This window comes from Lactuca serriola, chromosome 5 (assembly GCF_051521515.1).
Source record: "Lactuca serriola cultivar US96UC23 chromosome 5, Lser_US96UC23_V15, whole genome shotgun sequence".
NCBI lineage: Eukaryota > Viridiplantae > Streptophyta > Magnoliopsida > Asterales > Asteraceae > Lactuca > Lactuca serriola.
Genome location: NC_136412.1, coordinates 20,077,113 through 20,100,642, shown reverse-complemented (window position 1 = coordinate 20,100,642; position 23,530 = coordinate 20,077,113). Strand labels below are relative to the sequence as shown.

Sequence of the window (23,530 nt, the reverse complement as noted above, 5' to 3'; positions counted from 1 at the left end):
TTTTGTGTGTTGCTCGGATGTTCTATATATTTGGGATGATTTTTTTGTTTTCTTCATATTTTTACTTTAAGCAAGTCAAATAACAACAAAATCTCCGATGAGAATCAAACAAACTATAAGCGGGCTTGGCTAAGTAACAGTGCAGCTGACATAAATATAAAAAAGGACTTCAAGCTTTGAAAGCATGATGTCGGGATAAATAATATAATTATAATGATAAGACATGTTTTACAAGTTAGGTAAGTCATCGATGGAACATATGTTAGCTGCTGAGGTTGAAATTTGTGGTCAACTTTCAAGTTGGTTTACCAGGTCTTAAGTGAGTCCTATTCGTAAGAATATGGTGGGTAGAGTTTTCAATAAGCACGTATGCAATGTATCTTTTTTCATGTAGTAAAAATCTTAAATTTTCCATTTAAGCATAAATATTATATACTTGCATCATGGCATTGAACATTTCATTATGCACTTTAACTCCTCTAATACTTCTTCAATGTTTCATAGTATCTCCTTATCTATTAGAACATTCTCTAGTTATCATCATCATGAATCAAAAACTTGTATTTAGTACATAGGTACATGTATACCTTCATGCTTGACACCTTGCACCTCTTATTCATTTCTAGTTATAACATCTACAATGATGTATAGTTTAATTGAATTTTTGGATAATGTGAAATGAGTAATTGTCTTTAAATAGATTAAACATGATCATAGTTGGATGATGTTGGCATTTAATTAATATGAAATTCAATGACCATTGAACTGTTCATGGTCATTGAAATGTTCAATGAATGTATGTAGACTTTCGTTCAAATCAGAACAATTATGTAATTAAGAACGCAGGAAAAAATCTGAACTATATAATTTATTTTGCGTCAAAAAGAACAATAGCGGGGATAGCTCAGTTGGGAGAGCGTGAGACTGAAGATCTGAAGGTTACGTGTTCGATCCACATTTACCGCATTTTTATCTCTTCAATAATACAACCTCCTCGTATTTCTTCATTAAAAGCTCAGTTTTGTGTGTTGCTCGGATGTTCTATATATTAGGGATGATTTAGTTTTTTGTTTTCTTCATATTTTTACTTTAAACAACTCAAATAACAATAAAATATCCGATGAGAAACAAACAAACTATAAGCGGGCTAGGGTAAATAACAGTGAAGCTGACATAAATATAAACAAGGACTACAAGATTTGAAAGCATGTTGTCGGGATAAATAATATAATTATAATGAAAAGATAGGTTTTACAAGTTAGGTAAGTCATCGATGGAACATATGTTAGTTGCTGAGGTTGAAATTTGTGGTCAACTTTCAAGTTGGTTTACCAGGTCTTAAGTGAGTCCTATTCGTAAGGATATGGTGGGTAGAGTTTTCAATAATCACGTATGCAATGTATCTTTTTTCATGTAGTAAAAATCTTAAATTTTCCATTTAAGCATCAATATTATATACTTGCATCATGGCATTGAACATTTCATTCTGCACTTTAACTCCTCTAATATTTCTTCAATGTTTCATAGTATCTCCTTATCTATTAGAACATTCTCTAGTTATCATCATCATGAATCAAAAACTTGTACTTAGTACATAGGTACATTTATACCTTCATGATTAACACCTTGCACCTCTTATTCATTTCTTGTTATAACATCTACAATGATGTATAGGTTAATTGAATTTTTGGATAATGTGAAATGAGTAATTGCCTTTAAATAGATTAAACATGATCATAGTTGGATGGCGTTGGCATTTAATTAATATAAAATTCAATGACCATTGAAGTGTTCATGGTCATTGAAATGTTCAATGAATATATGTAGACTTTGGTTCAAATCAGAACAATTATGTAATTAAGAACACAGGAAAAAAATTTGAACTATATAATTCATTTTGCATCAAAAAGAACAATAGCGGGGATAGCTCAGTTGGGAGAGCGTCAGACTGAAGATCTGAAGGTCACGTGTTCGATCCACGTTCACCGCATTTTTATTTCTTCAATAATACAACCTCCTCGTATTTCTTCATTAAAAGCTTAGTTTTGTGTGTTGCTCGGATGTTCTATATATTTGGGATGATTTTTTTGTTTTCTTCATATTTTTACTTTAAGCAAGTCAAATAACAACAAAATCTCCGATGAGAATCAAACAAACTATAAGCGGGCTTGGCTAAGTAACAGTGCAGCTGACATAAATATAAAAAAGGACTTCAAGCTTTGAAAGCATGATGTCGGGATAAATAATATAATTATAATGATAAGACATGTTTTACAAGTTAGGTAAGTCATCGATGGAACATATGTTAGCTGCTGAGGTTGAAATTTGTGGTCAACTTTCAAGTTGGTTTACCAGGTCTTAAGTGAGTCCTATTCGTAAGGATATGGTGGGTAGAGTTTTCAATAAGCACGTATGCAATGTATCTTTTTTCATGTAGTAAAAATCTTAAATTTTCCATTTAAGCATAAATATTATATACTTGCATCATGGCATTGAACATTTCATTATGCACTTTAACTCCTCTAATACTTCTTCAATGTTTCATAGTATCTCCTTATCTATTAGAACATTCTCTAGTTATCATCATCATGAATCAAAAACTTGTATTTAGTACATAGGTACATGTATACCTTCATGCTTGACACCTTGCACCTCTTATTCATTTCTAGTTATAACATCTACAATGATGTATAGTTTAATTGAATTTTTGGATAATGTGAAATGAGTAATTGTCTTTAAATAGATTAAACATGATCATAGTTGGATGATGTTGGCATTTAATTAATATGAAATTCAATGACCATTGAACTGTTCATGGTCATTGAAATGTTCAATGAATGTATGTAGACTTTCGTTCAAATCAGAACAATTATGTAATTAAGAACGCAGGAAAAAATCTGAACTATATAATTTATTTTGCGTCAAAAAGAACAATAGCGGGGATAGCTCAGTTGGGAGAGCGTGAGACTGAAGATCTGAAGGTTACGTGTTCGATCCACGTTTACCGCATTTTTATCTCTTCAATAATACAACCTCCTCGTATTTCTTCATTAAAAGCTCAGTTTTGTGTGTTGCTCGGATGTTCTATATATTAGGGATGATTTAGTTTTTTGTTTTCTTCATATTTTTACTTTAAACAACTCAAATAACAATAAAATATCCGATGAGAAACAAACAAACTATAAGCGGGCTAGGGTAAATAACAGTGAAGCTGACATAAATATAAACAAGGACTACAAGATTTGAAAGCATGATGTCGGGATAAATAATATAATTATAATGAAAAGATAGGTTTTACAAGTTAGGTAAGTCATCGATGGAACATATGTTAGTTGCTGAGGTTGAAATTTGTGGTCAACTTTCAAGTTGGTTTACCAGGTCTTAAGTGAGTCCTATTCGTAAGGATATGGTGGGTAGAGTTTTCAATAATCACGTATGCAATGTATCTTTTTTCATGTAGTAAAAATCTTAAATTTTCCATTTAAGCATGAATATTATATACTTGCATCATGGCATTGAACATTTCATTCTGCACTTTAACTCCTCTAATATTTCTTCAATGTTTCATAGTATCTCCTTATCTATTAGAACATTCTCTAGTTATCATCATCATGAATCAAAAACTTGTACTTAGTACATAGGTACATTTATACCTTCATGCTTGACACCTTGCACCTCTTATTCATTTCTTGTTATAACATCTACAATGATGTATAGGTTAATTGAATTTTTGGATAATGTGAAATGAGGAATTGTCTTTAAATAGATTAAACATGATCATAGTTGGATGGCGTTGGCATTTAATTAATATAAAATTCAACGACCATTGAAGTGTTCATGGTCATTGAAATGTTCAATGAATATATGTAGACTTTGGTTCAAATCAGAAAAATTATGTAATTATGAACACAGGAAAAAAATCTGAACTATATAATTCATTTTAAATCAAAAAGAACAATAGCGGGGATAGCTCAGTTGGGAGAGCGTCAGACTGAAGATCTGAAGGTCACGTGTTCGATCCACGTTCACCGCATTTTTATTTCTTCAATAATACAACCTCCTCGTATTTCTTCATTAAAAGCTAAGTTTTGTGTGTTGCTCGGATGTTCTATATATTTGGGATGATTTTTTTTGTTTTCTTCATATTTTTACTTTAAGCAAGTCAAATAACAACAAAATCTCCGATGAGAATCAAACAAACTATAAGCGGGCTTGGCTAAGTAACAGTGCAGCTGACATAAGTATAAAAAAGGACTTCAAGCTTTGAAAGCATGATGTCGGGATAAATAATATAATTATAATGATAAAACAGGTTTTACAAGTTAGGTAAGTCATCGATGGAACATATGTTAGCTGCTGAGGTTGAAATTTGTGGTCAACTTTCAAGTTGGTTTACCAGGTCTTAAGTGAGTCCTATTCGTAAGGATATGCTGGGTAGAGTTTTCAATAAGCACGTATGCAATGTATCTTTTTTCATGTAGTAAAAATCTTAAATTTTCCATTTAAGCATAAATATTATATACTTGCATCATGGCATTGAACATTTCATTATGCACTTTAACTCCTCTAATACTTCTTCAATGTTTCATAGTATCTCCTTATCTATTAGAACATTCTCTAGTTATCATCATCATGAATCAAAAACTTGTATTTAGTACATAGGTACATGTATACCTTCATGCTTGACACCTTGCACCTCTTATTCATTTCTAGTTATAACATCTACAATGATGTATAGTTTAATTGAATTTTTGGATAATGTGAAATGAGTAATTGTCTTTAAATAGATTAAACATGATCATAGTTGGATGATGTTGACATTTAATTAATATGAAATTCAATGACCATTGAACTGTTCATGGTCATTGAAATGTTCAATGAATGTATGTAGACTTTCGTTCAAATCAGAACAATTATGTAATTAAGAACGCAGGAAAAAATCTGAACTATATAATTTATTTTGCGTCAAAAAGAACAATAGCGGGGATAGCTCAGTTGGGAGAGCGTGAGACTGAAGATCTGAAGGTTACGTGTTCGATCCACGTTTACCGCATTTTTATCTCTTCAATAATACAACCTCCTCGTATTTCTTCATTAAAAGCTCAGTTTTGTGTGTTGCTCGGATGTTCTATATATTAGGGATGATTTAGTTTTTTGTTTTCTTCATATTTTTACTTTAAACAACTCAAATAACAATAAAATATCCGATGAGAAACAAACAAACTATAAGCGGGCTAGGGTAAATAACAGTGAAGCTGACATAAATATAAACAAGGACTACAAGATTTGAAAGCATGATGTCGGGATAAATAATATAATTATAATGAAAAGATAGGTTTTACAAGTTAGGTAAGTCATCGATGGAACATATGTTAGTTGCTGAGGTTGAAATTTGTGGTCAACTTTCAAGTTGGTTTACCAGGTCTTAAGTGAGTCCTATTCGTAAGGATATGGTGGGTAGAGTTTTCAATAATCACGTATGCAATGTATCTTTTTTCATGTAGTAAAAATCTTAAATTTTCCATTTAAGCATCAACATTATATACTTGCATCATGGCATTGAACATTTCATTCTGCACTTTAACTCCTCTAATATTTCTTCAATGTTTCATAGTATCTCCTTATCTATTAGAACATTCTCTAGTTATCATCATCATGAATCAAAAACTTGTACTTAGTACATAGGTACATTTATACCTTCATGATTAACACCTTGCACCTTTTATTCATTTCTTGTTATAACATCTACAATGATGTATAGGTTAATTGAATTTTTGGATAATGTGAAATGAGTAATTGTCTTTAAATAGATTAAACATGATCATAGTTGGATGGCGTTGGCATTTAATTAATATAAAATTCAATGACCATTGAAGTGTTCATGGTCATTGAAATGTTCAATGAATATATGTAGACTTTGGTTCAAATCAGAACAATTATGTAATTAAGAACACAGGAAAAAAATTTGAACTATATAATTCATTTTGCATCAAAAAGAACAATAGCGGGGATAGCTCAGTTGGGAGAGCGTCAGACTGAAGATCTGAAGGTCACGTGTTCGATCCACGTTCACCGCATTTTTATTTCTTCAATAATACAACCTCCTCGTATTTCTTCATTAAAAGCTAAGTTTTGTGTGTTGCTCGGATGTTCTATATATTTGGGATGATTTTTTTTGTTTTCTTCATATTTTTACTTTAAGCAAGTCAAATAACAACAAAATCTCCGATGAGAATCAAACAAACTATAAGCGGGCTTGGCTAAGTAACAGTGCAGCTGACATAAGTATAAAAAAGGACTTCAAGCTTTGAAAGCATGATGTCGGGATAAATAATATAATTATAATGATAAGACAGGTTTTACAAGTTAGGTAAGTCATCGATGGAACATATGTTAGCTGCTGAGGTTGAAATTTGTGGTCAACTTTCAAGTTGGTTTACCAGGTCTGAAGTGAGTCCTATTCGTAAGAATATGGTGGGTAGAGTTTTCAATAAGCACGTATGCAATGTATCTTTTTTCATGTAGTAAAAATCTTAAATTTTCCATTTAAGCATAAATATTATATACTTGCATCATGGCATTGAACATTTCATTATGCACTTTAACTCCTCTAATACTTCTTCAATGTTTCATAGTATCTCCTTATCTATTAGAACATTCTCTAGTTATCATCATCATGAATCAAAAACTTGTACTTAGTACATAGGTACATGTATACCTTCATGCTTGACACCTTGCACCTCTTATTCATTTCTAGTTATAACATCTACAATGATGTATAGTTTAATTGAATTTTTGGATAATGTGAAATGAGTAATTGTCTTTAAATAGATTAAACATGATCATAGTTGGATGATGTTGGCATTTAATTAATATGAAATTCAATGACCATTGAACTGTTCATGGTCATTGAAATGTTCAATGAATGTATGTAGACTTTCGTTCAAATCAGAACAATTATGTAATTAAGAACGCAGGAAAATATCTGAACTATATAATTCATTTTGCGTCAAAAAGAACAATAGCTGGGATAGCTCAGTTGGGAGAGCGTCAGACTGAAGATCTGAAGGTTACGTGTTCGATCCACGTTCACCGCATTTTTATCTCTTCAATAATACAACCTCCTCGTATTTCTTCATTAAAAGCTCAGTTTTGTGTGTTGCTCGGATGTTCTATATATTAGGGATGATTTAGTTTTTTGTTTTCTTCATATTTTTACTTTAAACAACCTAAATAACAATAAAATATCCGATGAGAAACAAACAAACTATAAGCAGGCTAGGGTAAATAACAGTGAAGCTGACATAAATATAAACAAGGACTACAAGCTTTGAAAGCATGATGTCGGGATAAATAATATAATTATAATGAAAAGATAGGTTTTACAAGTTAGGTAAGTCATCGATGGAACATATGTTAGTTGCTGAGGTTGAAATTTGTGGTCAACTTTCAAGTTGGTTTACCAGGTCTTAAGTGAGTCCTATTCGTAAGGATATGGTGGGTAGAGTTTTCAATAATCACGTATGCAATGTATCTTTTTTCATGTAGTAAAAATCTTAAATTTTCCATTTAAGCATCAACATTATATACTTGCATCATGGCATTGAACATTTCATTCTGCACTTTAACTCCTCTAATATTTCTTCAATGTTTCATAGTATCTCCTTATCTATTAGAACATTCTCTAGTTATCATCATCATGAATCAAAAACTTGTACTTAGTACATAGGTACATTTATACCTTCATGATTGACACCTTGCACCTCTTATTCATTTCTTGTTATAACATCTACAATGATGTATAGGTTAATTGAATTTTTGGATAATGTGAAATGAGTAATTGTCTTTAAATAGATTAAACATGATCATAGTTGGATGGCGTTGGCATTTAATTAATATAAAATTCAATGACCATTGAAGTGTTCATGGTCATTGAAATGTTCAATGAATATATGTAGACTTTGGTTCAAATCAGAACAATTATGTAATTAAGAACACATGAAAAAAATTTGAACTATATAATTCATTTTGCATCAAAAAGAACAATAGCGGGGATAGCTCAGTTGGGAGAGCGTCAGACTGAAGATCTGAAGGTCACGTGTTCGATCCACGTTCACCGCATTTTTATTTCTTCAATAATACAACCTCCTCGTATTTCTTCATTAAAAGCTAAGTTTTGTGTGTTGCTCGGATGTTCTATATATTTGGGATGATTTTTTTTGTTTTCTTCATATTTTTACTTTAAGCAAGTCAAATAACAACAAAATCTCCGATGAGAATCAAACAAACTATAAGCGGGCTTGGCTAAGTAACAGTGCAGCTGACATAAGTATAAAAAAGGACTTCAAGCTTTGAAAGCATGATTTCGGGATAAATAATATAATTACAATGATAAGACAGGTTTTACAAGTTAGGTAAGTCATCGATGGAACATATGTTAGCTGCTGAGGTTGAAATTTGTGGTCAACTTTCAAGTTGGTTTACCAGGTCTTAGGTGAGTCCTATTCGTAAGAATATGGTGGGTAGAGTTTTCAATAAGCACGTATGCAATGTATCTTTTTTCATGTAGTAAAAATCTTAAATTTTCCATTTAAGCATAAATATTATATACTTGCATCATGGCATTGAACATTTCATTATGCACTTTAACTCCTCTAATACTTCTTTAATGTTTCATAGTATCTCCTTATCTATTAGAACATTCTCTAGTTATCATCATCATGAATCAAAAACTTGTACTTAGTACATAGGTACATGTATACCTTCATGCTTGACACCTTGCACCTCTTATTCATTTCTAGTTATAACATCTACAATGATGTATAGTTTAATTGAATTTTTGGATAATGTGAAATGAGTAATTGTCTTTAAATAGATTAAACATTATCATAGTTGGATGATGTTGGCATTTAATTAATATGAAATTCAATGACCATTGAAGTGTTCATGGTCATTGAAATGTTCAATGAATGTATGTAGACTTTCGTTCAAATCAGAACAATTATGTAATTAAGAACGCAGGAAAAAATCTGAACTATATAATTCATTTTGCGTCAAAAAGAACAATAGCGGGGATAGCTCAGTTGGGAGAGCGTCAGACTGAAGATCTGAAGGTCACGTGTTCGATCCACGTTCACCGCATTTTTATCTCTTCAATAATACAACCTCCTCGTATTTCTTCATTAAAAGCTCAGTTTTGTGTGTTGCTCGGATGTTCTATATATTAGGGATGATTTAGTTTTTTGTTTTCTTCATATTTTTACTTTAAACAACTCAAATAACAATAAAATATCCGATGAGAAACAAACAAACTATAAGCGGGCTAGGCTAAATAACAGTGAAGCTGACATAAATATAAACAAGGACTACAAGCTTTGAAAGCATGATGTCGGGATAAATAATATAATTATAATGAAAAGATAGGTTTTTCAAGTTAGGTAAGTCATCGATGGAACATATGTTAGTTGCTGAGGTTGAAATTTTTGGTCAACTTTCAAGTTGGTTTACCAGGTCTTAAGTGAGTCCTATTCGTAAGGATATGGTGGTTAGAGTTTTCAATAATCACGTATGCAATGTATCTTTTTTCATGTAGTAAAAATCTTAAAGTTTCCATTTAAGCATCAATATTATATACTTGCATCATGGCATTGAACATTTCATTCTGCACTTTAACTCCTCTAATATTTCTTCAATGTTTCATAGTATCTCCTTATCTATTAGAACATTCTCTAGTTATCATCATCATGAATCAAAAACTTGTACTTAGTACATAGGTACATTTATACCTTCATGCTTGACACCTTGCACCTCTTATTCATTTCTTGTTATAACATCTAGAATGATGTATAGGTTAATTGAATTTTTGGATAATGTGAAATGAGGAATTGTCTTTAAATAGATTAAACATGATCATAGTTGGATGGCGTTGGCATTTAATTAATATAAAATTCAACGACCATTGAAGTGTTCATGGTCATTGAAATGTTCAATGAATATATGTAGACTTTGGTTCAAATCAGAAAAATTATGTAATTAAGAACACAGGAAAAAAATCTGAACTATATAATTCATTTTAAATCAAAAAGAACAATAGCGGGGATAGCTCAGTGGGAGAGCGTCAGACTGATGATCTGAAGGTCACGTGTTCGATCCACGTTCACCGCATTTTTATCTCTTCAATAATACAACTTCCTCGTATTTCTTTATTAAAAGCTCAGTTTTGTGTGTTGCTCGGATTTTCTATATATTAGGGATGATTTAGTTTTTTGTTTTCTTCATATTTTTACTTTAAGCAAGTCAAATAACAACAAAATCTCCGATGAGAATCAAACAAACTATAAGCGGGCTTGGCTAAGTAACAGTGCAGCTGACATAAATATAAAAAAGGACTTCAAGCTTTGAAAGCATGATGTCGGGATAAATAATATAATTATAATGATAAGACAGGTTTTACAAGTTAGGTAAGTCATCGATGGAACATATGTTAGCTGCTGAGGTTGAAATTTGTGGTCAACTTTCAAGTTGGTTTACCAGGTCTTAGGTGAGTCCTATTCGTAAGAATATGGTGGGTAGAGTTTTCAATAAGCACGTATGCAATGTATCTTTTTTCATGTAGTAAAAATCTTAAATTTTCCATTTAAGCATAAATATTATATACTTGCATCATGGCATTGAACATTTCATTATGCACTTTAACTCCTCTAATACTTCTTTAATGTTTCATAGTATCTCCTTATCTATTAGAACATTCTCTAGTTATCATCATCATGAATCAAAAACTTGTACTTAGTACATAGGTACATGTATACCTTCATGCTTGACACCTTGCACCTCTTATTCATTTCTAGTTATAACATCTACAATGATGTATAGTTTAATTGAATTTTTGGATAATGTGAAATGAGTAATTGTCTTTAAATAGATTAAACATGATCATAGTTGGATGATGTTGGCATTTAATTAATATGAAATTCAATGACCATTGAAGTGTTCATGGTCATTGAAATGTTCAATGAATGTATGTAGACTTTCGTTCAAATCAGAACAATTATGTAATTAAGAACGCAGGAAAAAATCTGAACTATATAATTCATTTTGCGTCAAAAAGAACAATAGCGGGGATAGCTCAGTTGGGAGAGCGTCAGACTGAAGATCTGAAGGTCACGTGTTCGATCCACGTTCACCGCATTTTTATCTCTTCAATAATACAACCTCCTCGTATTTCTTCATTAAAAGCTCAGTTTTGTGTGTTGCTCGGATGTTCTATATATTAGGGATGATTTAGTTTTTTGTTTTCTTCATATTTTTACTTTAAACAACTCAAATAACAATAAAATATCCGATGAGAAACAAACAAACTATAAGCGGGCTAGGCTAAATAACAGTGAAGCTGACATAAATATAAACAAGGACTACAAGCTTTGAAAGCATGATGTCGGGATAAATAATATAATTATAATGAAAAGATAGGTTTTTCAAGTTAGGTAAGTCATCGATGGAACATATGTTAGTTGCTGAGGTTGAAATTTTTGGTCAACTTTCAAGTTGGTTTACCAGGTCTTAAGTGAGTCCTATTCGTAAGGATATGGTGGTTAGAGTTTTCAATAATCACGTATGCAATGTATCTTTTTTCATGTAGTAAAAATCTTAAAGTTTCCATTTAAGCATCAATATTATATACTTGCATCATGGCATTGAACATTTCATTCTGCACTTTAACTCCTCTAATATTTCTTCAATGTTTCATAGTATCTCCTTATCTATTAGAACATTCTCTAGTTATCATCATCATGAATCAAAAACTTGTACTTAGTACAAAGGTACATTTATACCTTCATGCTTGACACCTTGCACCTCTTATTCATTTCTTGTTATAACATCTACAATGATGTATAGGTTAATTGAATTTTTGGATAATGTGAAATGAGGAATTGTCTTTAAATAGATTAAACATGATCATAGTTGGATGGCGTTGGCATTTAATTAATATAAAATTCAACGACCATTGAAGTGTTCATGGTCATTGAAATGTTCAATGAATATATGTAGACTTTGGTTCAAATCAGAAAAATTATGTAATTAAGAACACAGGAAAAAAATCTGAACTATATAATTCATTTTAAATCAAAAAGAACAATAGCGGGGATAGCTCAGTGGGAGAGCGTCAGACTGAAGATCTGAAGGTCACGTGTTCGATCCACGTTCACCGCATTTTTATCTCTTCAATAATACAACTTCCTCGTATTTCTTTATTAAAAGCTCAGTTTTGTGTGTTGCTCGGATTTTCTATATATTAGGGATGATTTAGTTTTTTGTTTTCTTCATATTTTTACTTTAAGCAAGTCAAATAACAACAAAATCTCCGATGAGAATCAAACAAACTATAAGCGGGCTTGGCTAAGTAACAGTGCAGCTGACATAAATATAAAAAAGGACTTCAAGCTTTGAAAGCATGATGTCGGGATAAATAATATAATTATAATGATAAGACAGGTTTTACAAGTTAGGTAAGTCATCGATGGAACATATGTTAGCTGCTGAGGTTGAAATTTGTGGTCAACTTTCAAGTTGGTTTACCAGGTCTGAAGTGAGTCCTATTCGTAAGGATATGGTGGGTAGAGTTTTCAATAAGCACGTATGCAATGTATCTTTTTTCATGTAGTAAAAATCTTAAATTTTCCATTTAAGCATAAATATTATATACTTGCATCATGGCATTGAACATTTCATTATGCACATTAACTCCTCTAATACTTCTTCAATGTTTCATAGTATCTCCTTATCTATTAGAACATTCTCTAGTTATCATCATCATGAATCAAAAACTTGTACTTAGTACATAGGTACATTTATACCTTCATGCTTGACGCCTTGCACCTCTTATTCATTTCTAGTTATAACATCTACAATGATGTATAGTTTAATTGAATTTTTGGATAATGTGAAATGAATAATTGTCTTTAAATAGATTAAACATGATCATAGTTGGATGATGTTGGCATTTAATTAATATGAAATTCAATGACCATTGAAGTGTTCATGGTCATTGAAATGTTCAATGAATGTATGTAGACTTTCGTTCAAATCAGAACAATTATGTAATTAAGAACGCATGAAAAAATCTGAACTATATAATTCATTTTGCGTCAAAAAGAACAATAGCGGGGATAGCTCAGTTGGGAGAGCGTCAGACTGAAGATCTGAAGGTCACGTGTTCGATCCACGTTCACCGCATTTTTATCTCTTCAATAATACAACCTCCTCGTATTTCTTCATTAAAAGCTCAGTTTTGTGTGTTGCTCGGATGTTCTATATATTAGGGATGATTTAGTTTTTTGTTTTCTTCATATTTTTACTTTAAACAACTCAAATAACAATAAAATATCCGATGAGAAACAAACAAACTATAAGCGGGCTAGGCTAAATAACAGTGAAGCTGACATAAATATAAACAAGGACTACAAGCTTTGAAAGCATGATGTCGGGATAAATAATATAATTATAATGAAAAGATAGGTTTTTCAAGTTAGGTAAGTCATCGATGGAACATATGTTAGTTGCTGAGGTTGAAATTTTTGGTCAACTTTCAAGTTGGTTTACCAGGTCTTAAGTGAGTCCTATTCGTAAGGATATGGTGGGTAGAGTTTTCAATAATCACGTATGCAATGTATCTTTTTTCATGTAGTAAAAATCTTAAAGTTTCCATTTAAGCATCAATATTATATACTTGCATCATGGCATTGAACATTTCATTCTGCACTTTAACTCCTCTAATATTTCTTCAATGTTTCATAGTATCTCCTTATCTATTAGAACATTCTCTAGTTATCATCATCATGAATCAAAAACTTGTACTTAGTACATAGGTACATTTATACCTTCATGCTTGACACCTTGCACCTCTTATTCATTTCTTGTTATAACATCTACAATGATGTATAGGTTAATTGAATTTTTGGATAATGTGAAATGAGGAATTGTCTTTAAATAGATTAAACATGATCATAGTTGGATGGCGTTGGCATTTAATTAATATAAAATTCAACGACCATTGAAGTGTTCATGGTCATTGAAATGTTCAATGAATATATGTAGACTTTGGTTCAAATCAGAAAAATTATGTAATTAAGAACACAGGAAAAAAATCTGAACTATATAATTCATTTTAAATCAAAAAGAACAATAGCGGGGATAGCTCAGTGGGAGAGCGTCAGACTGAAGATCTGAAGGTCACGTGTTCGATCCACGTTCACCGCATTTTTATCTCTTCAATAATACAACTTCCTCGTATTTCTTTATTAAAAGCTCAGTTTTGTGTGTTGCTCGGATTTTCTATATATTAGGGATGATTTAGTTTTTTGTTTTCTTCATATTTTTACTTTAAGCAAGTCAAATAACAACAAAATCTCCGATGAGAATCAAACAAACTATAAGCGGGCTTGGCTAAGTAACAGTGTAGCTGACATAAATATAAAAAAGGACTTCAAGCTTTGAAAGCATGATGTCGGGATAAATAATATAATTATAATGATAAGACAGGTTTTACAAGTTAGGTAAGTCATCGATGGAACATATGTTAGCTGCTGAGGTTGAAATTTGTGGTCAACTTTCAAGTTGGTTTACCAGGTCTGAAGTGAGTCCTATTCGTAAGGATATGGTGGGTAGAGTTTTCAATAAGCACGTATGCAATGTATCTTCTTTCATGTAGTAAAAATCTTAAATTTTCCATTTAAGCATAAATATTATATACTTGCATCATGGCATTGAACATTTCATTATGCACATTAACTCCTCTAATACTTCTTCAATGTTTCATAGTATCTCCTTATCTATTAGAACATTCTCTAGTTATCATCATCATGAATCAAAAACTTGTACTTAGTACATAGGTACATTTATACCTTCATGCTTGACACCTTGCACCTCTTATTCATTTCTAGTTATAACATCTACAATGATGTATAGTTTAATTGAATTTTTGGATAATGTGAAATGAATAATTGTCTTTAAATAGATTAAACATGATCATAGTTGGATGATGTTGGCATTTAATTAATATGAAATTCAATGACCATTGAACTGTTCATGGTCATTGAAATGTTCAATGAATGTATGTAGACTTTCGCTCAAATCAGAACAATTATGTAATTAAGAACGCAGGAAAAAATCTGAACTATATAATTCATTTTGCGTCAAAAAGAACAATAGCGGGGATAGCTCAGTTGGGAGAGCGTCAGACTGAAGATCTGAAGGTCACGTGTTCGATCCACGTTCACCGTATTTTTTATCTCTTCAATAATACAACCTCCTCGTATTTCTTCATTAAAAGCTCAGTTTTGTGTGTTGCTCGGATGTTCTATATATTAGGGATGATTTAGTTTTTTGTTTTCTTCATATTTTTACTTTAAACAACTCAAATAACAATAAAATATCCGATGAGAAACAAACAAACTATAAGCGGGCTAGGCTAAATAACAGTGAAGCTGACATAAATATAAACAAGGACTACAAGCTTTGAAAGCATGATGTCGGGATAAATAATATAATTATAATGAAAAGATAGGTTTTTCAAGTTAGGTAAGTCATCGATGGAACATATGTTAGTTGCTGAGGTTGAAATTTTTGGTCAACTTTCAAGTTGGTTTACCAGGTCTTGAGTGAGTCCTATTCGTAAGGATATGGTGGGTAGAGTTTTCAATAATCACGTATGCAATGTATCTTTTTTCATGTAGTAAAAATCTTAAAGTTTCCATTTAAGCATCAATATTATATACTTGCATCATGGCATTGAACATTTCATTCTGCACTTTAACTCCTCTAATATTTCTTCAATGTTTCATAGTATCTCCTTATCTATTAGAACATTCTCTAGTTATCATCATCATGAATCAAAAACTTGTACTTAGTACACAGGTACATTTATACCTTCATGCTTGACACCTTGCACCTCTTATTCATTTCTTGTTATAACATCTACAATGATGTATAGGTTAATTGAATTTTTGGATAATGTGAAATGAGGAATTGTCTTTAAATAGATTAAACATGATCATAGTTGGATAGCGTTGGCATTTAATTAATATAAAATTCAACAACCATTGAAGTGTTCATGGTCATTGAAATGTTCAATGAATATATGTAGACTTTGGTTCAAATCAGAAAAATTATGTAATTAAGAACACAGGAAAAAAATCTGAACTATATAATTCATTTTAAATCAAAAAGAACAATAGCGGGGATAGCTCAGTGGGAGAGCGTCAGACTGAAGATCTGAAGGTCACGTGTTCGATCCACGTTCACCGCATTTTTATCTCTTCAATAATACAACTTCCTCGTATTTCTTTATTAAAAGCTCAGTTTTGTGTGTTGCTAGGATTTTCTACATATTAGGGATGATTTAGTTTTTTGTTTTCTTCATATTTTTACTTTAAGCAAGTCAAATAACAACAAAATCTCCGATGAGAATCAAACAAACTATAAGCGGGCTTGGCTAAGTAACAGTGCAACTGACATAAATATAAAAAAGGACTTCAAGCTTTGAAAGCATGATGTCGGGATAAATAATATAATTATAATGATAAGACAGGTTTTACAAGTTAGGTAAGTCATCGATGGAACATATGTTAGCTGCTGAGGTTGAAATTTATGGTCAACTTTCAAGTTGGTTTACCAGGTCTGAAGTGAGTCCTATTCGTAAGGATATGGTGGGTAGAGTTTTCAATAAGCACGTATGCAATGTATCTTTTTTCATGTAGTAAAAATCTTAAATTTTCCATTTAAGCATAAATATTATATACTTGCATCATGGCATTGAACATTTCATTATGCACTTTAACTCCTCTAATACTTCTTCAATGTTTCATAGTATCTCCTTATCTATTAGAACATTCTCTAGTTATCATCATCATGAATCAAAAACTTGTACTTAGTACATAGGTACATTTATACCTTCATGCTTGACACCTTGCACCTCTTATTCATTTCTAGTTATAACATCTACAATGATGTATAGTTTAATTGAATTTTTGGATAATGTGAAATGAGTAATTGTCTTTAAATAGATTAAACATGATCATAGTTGGATGATGTTGGCATTTAATTAATATGAAATTCAATGACCATTGAACTGTTCATGGTCATTGAAATGTTCAATGAATGTATGTAGACTTTCGTTCAAATCAGAACAATTATGTAATTAAGAACGCAGGAAAAAATCTGAACTATATAATTCATTTTGCGTCAAAAAGAACAATAGCGGGGATAGCTCAGTTGGGAGAGCGTCAGACTGAAGATCTGAAGGTCACGTGTTCGATCCACGTTCACCGCATTTTTATCTCTTCAATAATACAACCTCCTCGTATTTCTTCAATAAAAGCTCAGTTTTGTGTGTTGCTCGGATGTTCTATATATTAGGGATGATTTAGTTTTTTGTTTTCTTCATATTTTTACTTTAAACAACTCAAATAACAATAAAATATCCGATGAGAAACAAACGAACTATAAGCGGGCTAGGCTAAATAACAGTGAAGCTGACATAAATATAAACAAGGACTACAAGCTTTGAAAGCATGATGTCGGTATAAATAATATAATTATAATGAAAAGATAGGTTTTTCAAGTTAGGTAAGTCATCGATGAAACATATGTTAGTTGCTGAGGTTGAAATTTTTGGTCAACTTTCAAGTTGGTTTACCAGGTCTTAAGTGAGTCCTATTCGTAAGGATATGGTGGGTAGAGTTTTCAATAATCACGTATGCAATGTATCTTTTTTCATGTAGTAAAAATCTTAAATTTTCCATTTAAGCATGAATATTATATACTTGCATCATGGCATTGAACATTTCATTCTGCACTTTAACTCCTCTAATATTTCTTCAATGTTTCATAGTATCTCCTTATCTATTAGAACATTCTCTAGTTATCATCATCATGAATCAAAAACTTGTACTTAGTACATAGGTACATTTATACCTTCATGCTTGACACCTTGCACCTCTTATTCATTTCTTGTTATAACATCTACAATGATGTATAGGTTAATTGAATTTTTGGATAATGTGAAATGAGGAATTGTCTTTAAATAGATTAAACATGATCATAGTTGGATGGCGTTGGCATTTAATTAATATAAAATTCAACGACCATTGAAGTGTTCATGGTCATTGAAATGTTCAATGAATATATGTAGACTTTGGTTCAAATCAGAAAAATTATGTAATTATGAACACAGGAAAAAAATCTGAACTATATAATTCATTTTAAATCAAAAAGAACAATAGCGGGGATAGCTCAGTTGGGAGAGCGTCAGACTGAAGATCTGAAGGTCACGTGTTCGATCCACGTTCACCGCATTTTTATCTCTTCAATAATACAACTTCCTCGTATTTCTTTATTAAAAGCTCAGTTTTGTGTGTTGCTCGGATTTTCTATATATTAGGGATGATTTAGTTTTTTTTTTTCTTCATATTTTTACTTTAAGCAAGTCAAATAACAACAAAATCTCCGATGAGAATCAAACAAACTATAAGCGGGCTTGGCTAAGTAACAGTGCAGCTGACATAAATATAAAAAAGGACTTCAAGCTTTGAAAGCATGATGTCGGGATAAATAATATAATTATAATGATAAGACAGGTTTTACAAGTTAGGTAAGTCATCGATGGAACATATGTTAGCTGCTGAGGTTGAAATTTGTGGTCAACTTTCAAGTTGGTTTACCAGGTCTGAAGTGAGTCCTATTCGTAAGGATATGGTGGGTAGAGTTTTCAATAAGCACGTATGCAATGTATCTTTTTTCATGTAGTAAAAATCTTAAATTTTCCATTTAAGCATAAATATTATATACTTGCATCATGGCATTGAACATTTCATTATGCACTTTAACTCCTCTAATACTTCTTCAATGTTTCATAGTATCTCCTTATCTATTAGAACATTCTCTAGTTATCATCATCATGAATCAAAAACTTGTACTTAGTACATAGGTACATGTATACCTTCATGCTTGACACCTTGCACCTCTTATTCATTTCTAGTTATAACATCTACAATGATGTATAGTTTAATTGAATTTTTGGATAATGTGAAATGAGTAATTGTCTTTAAATAGATTAAACATGATCATAGTTGGATGATGTTAGCATTTAATTAATATCAAATTCAATGACCATTGAAGTGTTGATGGTCATTGAAATGTTCAATGAATGTATGTAGACTTTCGTTCAAATCAGAACAATTATGTAATTAAGAACGCAGGAAAAAATCTGAACTATATAATTCATTTTGCGTCAAAAAGAACAATAGCGGGGATAGCTCAGTTGGGAGAGCGTCAGACTGAAGATCTGAAGGTCACGTGTTCGATCCACGTTCACCGCATTTTTATCTCTTCAATAATACAACTTCCTCGTATTTCTTCATTAAAAGATCAGTTTTGTGTGTTGCTCGGATGTTCTATATATTAGGGATGATTTAGTTTTTTGTTTTCTTCATATTTTTACTTTAAACAACTCAAATAACAATAAAATATCCGATGAGAAACAAACAAACTATAAGCGGGCTAGGCTAAATAACAGTGAAGCTGACATAAATATAAACAAGGACTACAAGCTTTGAAAGCATGATGTCGGGATAAATAATATAATTATAATGAAAAGATAGGTTTTACAAGTTAGGTAAGTCATCGATGGAACATATGTTAGTTGCTGAGGTTGAAATTTGTGGTCAACTTTCAAGTTGGTTTACCAGGTCTTAAGTGACTCCTACTCGTAAGGATATGGTGGGTAGAGTTTTCAATAATCACGTATGCAATGTATCATTTTTCATGTAGTAAAAATCTTAAATTTTCCATTTAAGCATCAATATTATATACTTGCATCATGGCATTGAACATTTCATTCTGCACTTTAACTCCTCTAATATTTCTTCAATGTTTCATAGTATCTCCTTATCTATTAGAACATTCTCTAGTTATCATCATCATGAATCAAAAACTTGTACTTAGTACATAGGTACATTTATACCTTCATGCTTGACACCTTGCACCTCTTATTCATTTCTTGTTATAACATCTACAATGATGTATAGGTTAACTGAATTTTTGGATAATGTGAAATGAGGAATTGTCTTTAAATAGATTAAACATGATCATAGTTGGATGGCGTTGGCATTTAATTAAAATAAAATTCAACGACCATTGAAGTGTTCATGGTCATTGAAATGTTCAATGAATATATGTAGACTTTGGTTCAAATCAGAAAAATTATGTAATTATGAACATAGGAAAAAAATCTGAACTATATAATTCATTTTAAATCAAAAAGAACAATAGCGGGGATAGCTCAGTTGGGAGAGCGTCAGACTGAAGATCTGAAGGTCACGTGTTCGATCCACGTTCACCGCATTTTTATCTCTTCAATAATACAACTTCCTCGTATTTCTTTATTAAAAGCTCAGTTTTGTGTGTTGCTCGGATTTTCTATATATTAGGGATGATTTAGTTTTTTGTTTTCTTCATATTTTTACTTTAAGCAAGTCAAATAACAACAAAATCTCCGATGAGAATCAAACAAACTATAAGCGGGCTTGGCTAAGTAACAGTGCAGCTGACATAAATATAAAAAAGGACTTCAAGCTTTGAAAGCATGATGTCGGGATAAATAATATAATTATAATGATAAGACAGGTTTTACAAGTTACGTAAGTCATCGATGGAACGTATGTTAGCTGCTGAGGTTGAAATTTGTGGTCAACTTTCAAGTTGGTTTACCAGGTCTGAAGTGAGTCCTATTCGTAAGGATATGGTGGGTAGAGTTTTCAATAAGCACGTATGCAATGTATCTTTTTTCATGTAGTAAAAATCTTAAATTTTCCATTTAAGCATAAATATTATATACTTGCATCATGGCATTGAACATTTCATTATGCACTTTAACTCCTCTAATACTTCTTCAATGTTTCATAGTATCTCCTTATCTATTAGAACATTCTCTAGTTATCATCATCATGAATCAAAAACTTGTACTTAGTACATAGGTACATGTATACCTTCATGCTTGACACCTTGCACCTCTTATTCATTTCTAGTTATAACATCTACAATGATGTATAGTTTAATTGAATTTTTGGATAATGTGAAATGAGTAATTGTCTTTAAATAGATTAAACATGATCATAGTTGGATGATGTTGGCATTTAATTAATATGAAATTCAATGACCATTGAAGTGTTCATGGTCATTGAAATGTTCAATGAATGTATGTAGACTTTCGTTTAAATCAGAACAATTATGTAATTAAGAACGCAGGAAAAAATCTGAACTATATAATTCATTTTGCGTCAAAAAGAACAATAGCGGGGATAGCTCAGTTGGGAGAGCGTCAGACTGAAGATCTGAAGGTTACGTGTTCGATCCACGTTCACCGCATTTTTATCTCTTCAATAATACAACCTCCTCGTATTTCTTCATTAAAAGCTCAGTTTTGTGTGTTGCTCGGATGTTCTATATATTAGGGATGATTTAGTTTTTTGTTTTCTTCATATTTTTACTTTAAACAACTCAAATAACAATAAAATATCCGATGAGAAACAAACAAACTATAAGCGGGCTAGGCTAAATAACAGTGAAGCTGACATAAATATAAACAAGGACTACAAGCTTTGAAAGCATGATGTCGGGATAAATAATATAATTATAATGAAAAGATAGGTTTTACAAGTTAGGTAAGTCATCGATGGAACATATGTTAGTTGCTGAGGTTGAAATTTGTGGTCAACTTTCAAGTTGGTTTACCAGGTCTTAAGTGAGTCCTATTCGTAAGGATATGGTGGGTAGAGTTTTCAATAATCACGTATGCAATGTATCTTTTTTCATGTAGTAAAAATCTTAAATTTTCCATTTAAGCATCGATATTATATACTTGCATCATGGCATTGAACATTTCATTCTGCACTTTAACTCCTCTAATATTTCTTCAATGTTTCATAGTATCTCCTTATCTATTAGAACATTCTCTAGTTATCATCATCATGAATCAAAAACTTGTACTTAGTACATAGGTACATTTATACCTTCATGCTTGACACCTTGCACCTCTTATTCATTTCTTGTTATAACATCTACAATGATGTATAGGTTAATTGAATTTTTGGATAATGTGAAATGAGGAATTGTCTTTAAATAGATCAAACATGATCATAGTTGGATGGCGTTGGCATTTAATTAATATAAAATTCAACGACCATTAAAGTGTTCATGGTCATTGAAATGTTCAATGAATATATGTAGACTTTGGTTCAAATCAGAAAAATTATGTAATTAAGAACACAGGAAAAAAAATCTGAACTATATAATTCATTTTAAATCAAAAAGAACAATAGTGGGGATAGCTCAGTTGGGAGAGCGTCAGACTGAAGATCTGAAGGTCACGTGTTCGATCCACGTTCACCGCATTTTTATCTCTTCAATAATACAACTTCCTCGTATTTCTTTATTAAAAGCTCAGTTTTGTGTGTTGCTCGGATTTTCTATATATTAGGGATGATTTAGTTTTTTGTTTTCTTCATATTTTTACTTTAAGCAAGTCAAATAACAACAAAATCTCCGATGAGAATCAAACAAACTATAAGCGGGCTTGGCTAAGTAACAGTGCAGCTGACATAAATATAAAAAAGGACTTCAAGCTTTGAAAGCATGATGTCGGGATAAATAATATAATTATAATGATAAGACAGGTTTTACAAGTTAGGTAAGTCATCGATGGAACATATGTTAGCTGCTGAGGTTGAAATTTGTGGTCAACTTTCAAGTTGGTTTACCAGGTCTGAAGTGAGTCCTATTCGTAAGGATATGGTGGGTAGAGTTTTCAATAAGCACGTATGCAATGTATCTTTTTTCATGTAGTAAAAATCTTAAATTTTCCATTTAAGCATAAATATTATATACTTGCATCATGGCATTGAACATTTCATTATGCACTTTAACTCCTCTAATACTTCTTCAATGTTTCATAGTATCTCCTTATCTATTAGAACATTCTCTAGTTATCATCATCATGAATCAAAAACTTGTACTTAGTACATAGGTACATGTATACCTTCATGCTTGACACCTTGCACCTCTTATTCATTTCTAGTTATAACATCTACAATGATGTATAGTTTAATTGAAATTTTGGATAATGTGAAATGAGTAATTGTCTTTAAATAGATTAAACATGATCATTGTTGGATGATGTTGGCATTTAATTAATATGAAATTCAATGACCATTGAAGTGTTCATGGTCATTGAAATGTTCAATGAATGTATGTAGACTTTCGTTCAAATCAGAACAATTATGTAATTAAGAACGCAGTAAAAAATCTGAACTATATAATTCATTTTGCGTCAAAAAGAACAATAGCGGGGATAGCTCAGTTGGGAGAGCGTCAGACTGAAGATCTCAAGGTCACGTGTTCGATCCATGTTCACCGCATTTTTATCTCTTCAATAATACAACCTCCTCGTATTTCTTCATTAAAAGGTCAGTTTTGTGTG

General features: G+C 31.4%; 17 non-coding genes across 17 annotated transcripts; all 17 read left to right on the top strand.

Moving 5' to 3' along the window:
• The first annotated feature begins 1,917 nt into the window (after nt 1–1,917).
• Nucleotides 1,918–1,990, top strand: TRNAF-GAA (transfer RNA phenylalanine (anticodon GAA)). Its single transcript has one exon. It is a non-coding gene; the product is annotated as a tRNA-Phe (tRNA).
• A 1,970-nt stretch (nt 1,991–3,960) lies between these two features.
• Nucleotides 3,961–4,033, top strand: TRNAF-GAA (transfer RNA phenylalanine (anticodon GAA)). The gene has a single exon. It is a non-coding gene; the product is annotated as a tRNA-Phe (tRNA).
• Nucleotides 4,034–6,004: 1,971 nt separating this feature from the next.
• TRNAF-GAA (transfer RNA phenylalanine (anticodon GAA)) lies at nt 6,005–6,077 on the top strand. The gene has a single exon. It is a non-coding gene; the product is annotated as a tRNA-Phe (tRNA).
• Nucleotides 6,078–8,048: 1,971 nt separating this feature from the next.
• TRNAF-GAA (transfer RNA phenylalanine (anticodon GAA)) lies at nt 8,049–8,121 on the top strand. The gene has a single exon. It is a non-coding gene; the product is annotated as a tRNA-Phe (tRNA).
• Nucleotides 8,122–9,068: 947 nt separating this feature from the next.
• On the top strand, nt 9,069–9,141 carry TRNAF-GAA (transfer RNA phenylalanine (anticodon GAA)). Its single transcript has one exon. It is a non-coding gene; the product is annotated as a tRNA-Phe (tRNA).
• A 951-nt stretch (nt 9,142–10,092) lies between these two features.
• On the top strand, nt 10,093–10,164 carry TRNAI-GAU (transfer RNA isoleucine (anticodon GAU)). The gene has a single exon. It is a non-coding gene; the product is annotated as a tRNA-Ile (tRNA).
• A 950-nt stretch (nt 10,165–11,114) lies between these two features.
• Nucleotides 11,115–11,187, top strand: TRNAF-GAA (transfer RNA phenylalanine (anticodon GAA)). The gene has a single exon. It is a non-coding gene; the product is annotated as a tRNA-Phe (tRNA).
• Nucleotides 11,188–12,138: 951 nt separating this feature from the next.
• TRNAF-GAA (transfer RNA phenylalanine (anticodon GAA)) lies at nt 12,139–12,210 on the top strand. The gene has a single exon. It is a non-coding gene; the product is annotated as a tRNA-Phe (tRNA).
• Nucleotides 12,211–13,160: 950 nt separating this feature from the next.
• On the top strand, nt 13,161–13,233 carry TRNAF-GAA (transfer RNA phenylalanine (anticodon GAA)). The gene has a single exon. It is a non-coding gene; the product is annotated as a tRNA-Phe (tRNA).
• A 951-nt stretch (nt 13,234–14,184) lies between these two features.
• TRNAF-GAA (transfer RNA phenylalanine (anticodon GAA)) lies at nt 14,185–14,256 on the top strand. Its single transcript has one exon. It is a non-coding gene; the product is annotated as a tRNA-Phe (tRNA).
• A 950-nt stretch (nt 14,257–15,206) lies between these two features.
• Nucleotides 15,207–15,279, top strand: TRNAF-GAA (transfer RNA phenylalanine (anticodon GAA)). The gene has a single exon. It is a non-coding gene; the product is annotated as a tRNA-Phe (tRNA).
• Nucleotides 15,280–16,231: 952 nt separating this feature from the next.
• TRNAF-GAA (transfer RNA phenylalanine (anticodon GAA)) lies at nt 16,232–16,303 on the top strand. The gene has a single exon. It is a non-coding gene; the product is annotated as a tRNA-Phe (tRNA).
• A 950-nt stretch (nt 16,304–17,253) lies between these two features.
• On the top strand, nt 17,254–17,326 carry TRNAF-GAA (transfer RNA phenylalanine (anticodon GAA)). The gene has a single exon. It is a non-coding gene; the product is annotated as a tRNA-Phe (tRNA).
• Nucleotides 17,327–18,277: 951 nt separating this feature from the next.
• TRNAF-GAA (transfer RNA phenylalanine (anticodon GAA)) lies at nt 18,278–18,350 on the top strand. The gene has a single exon. It is a non-coding gene; the product is annotated as a tRNA-Phe (tRNA).
• A 950-nt stretch (nt 18,351–19,300) lies between these two features.
• TRNAF-GAA (transfer RNA phenylalanine (anticodon GAA)) lies at nt 19,301–19,373 on the top strand. The gene has a single exon. It is a non-coding gene; the product is annotated as a tRNA-Phe (tRNA).
• Nucleotides 19,374–20,324: 951 nt separating this feature from the next.
• TRNAF-GAA (transfer RNA phenylalanine (anticodon GAA)) lies at nt 20,325–20,397 on the top strand. The gene has a single exon. It is a non-coding gene; the product is annotated as a tRNA-Phe (tRNA).
• A 950-nt stretch (nt 20,398–21,347) lies between these two features.
• TRNAF-GAA (transfer RNA phenylalanine (anticodon GAA)) lies at nt 21,348–21,420 on the top strand. The gene has a single exon. It is a non-coding gene; the product is annotated as a tRNA-Phe (tRNA).
• Nucleotides 21,421–23,530: the final 2,110 nt, after the last annotated feature.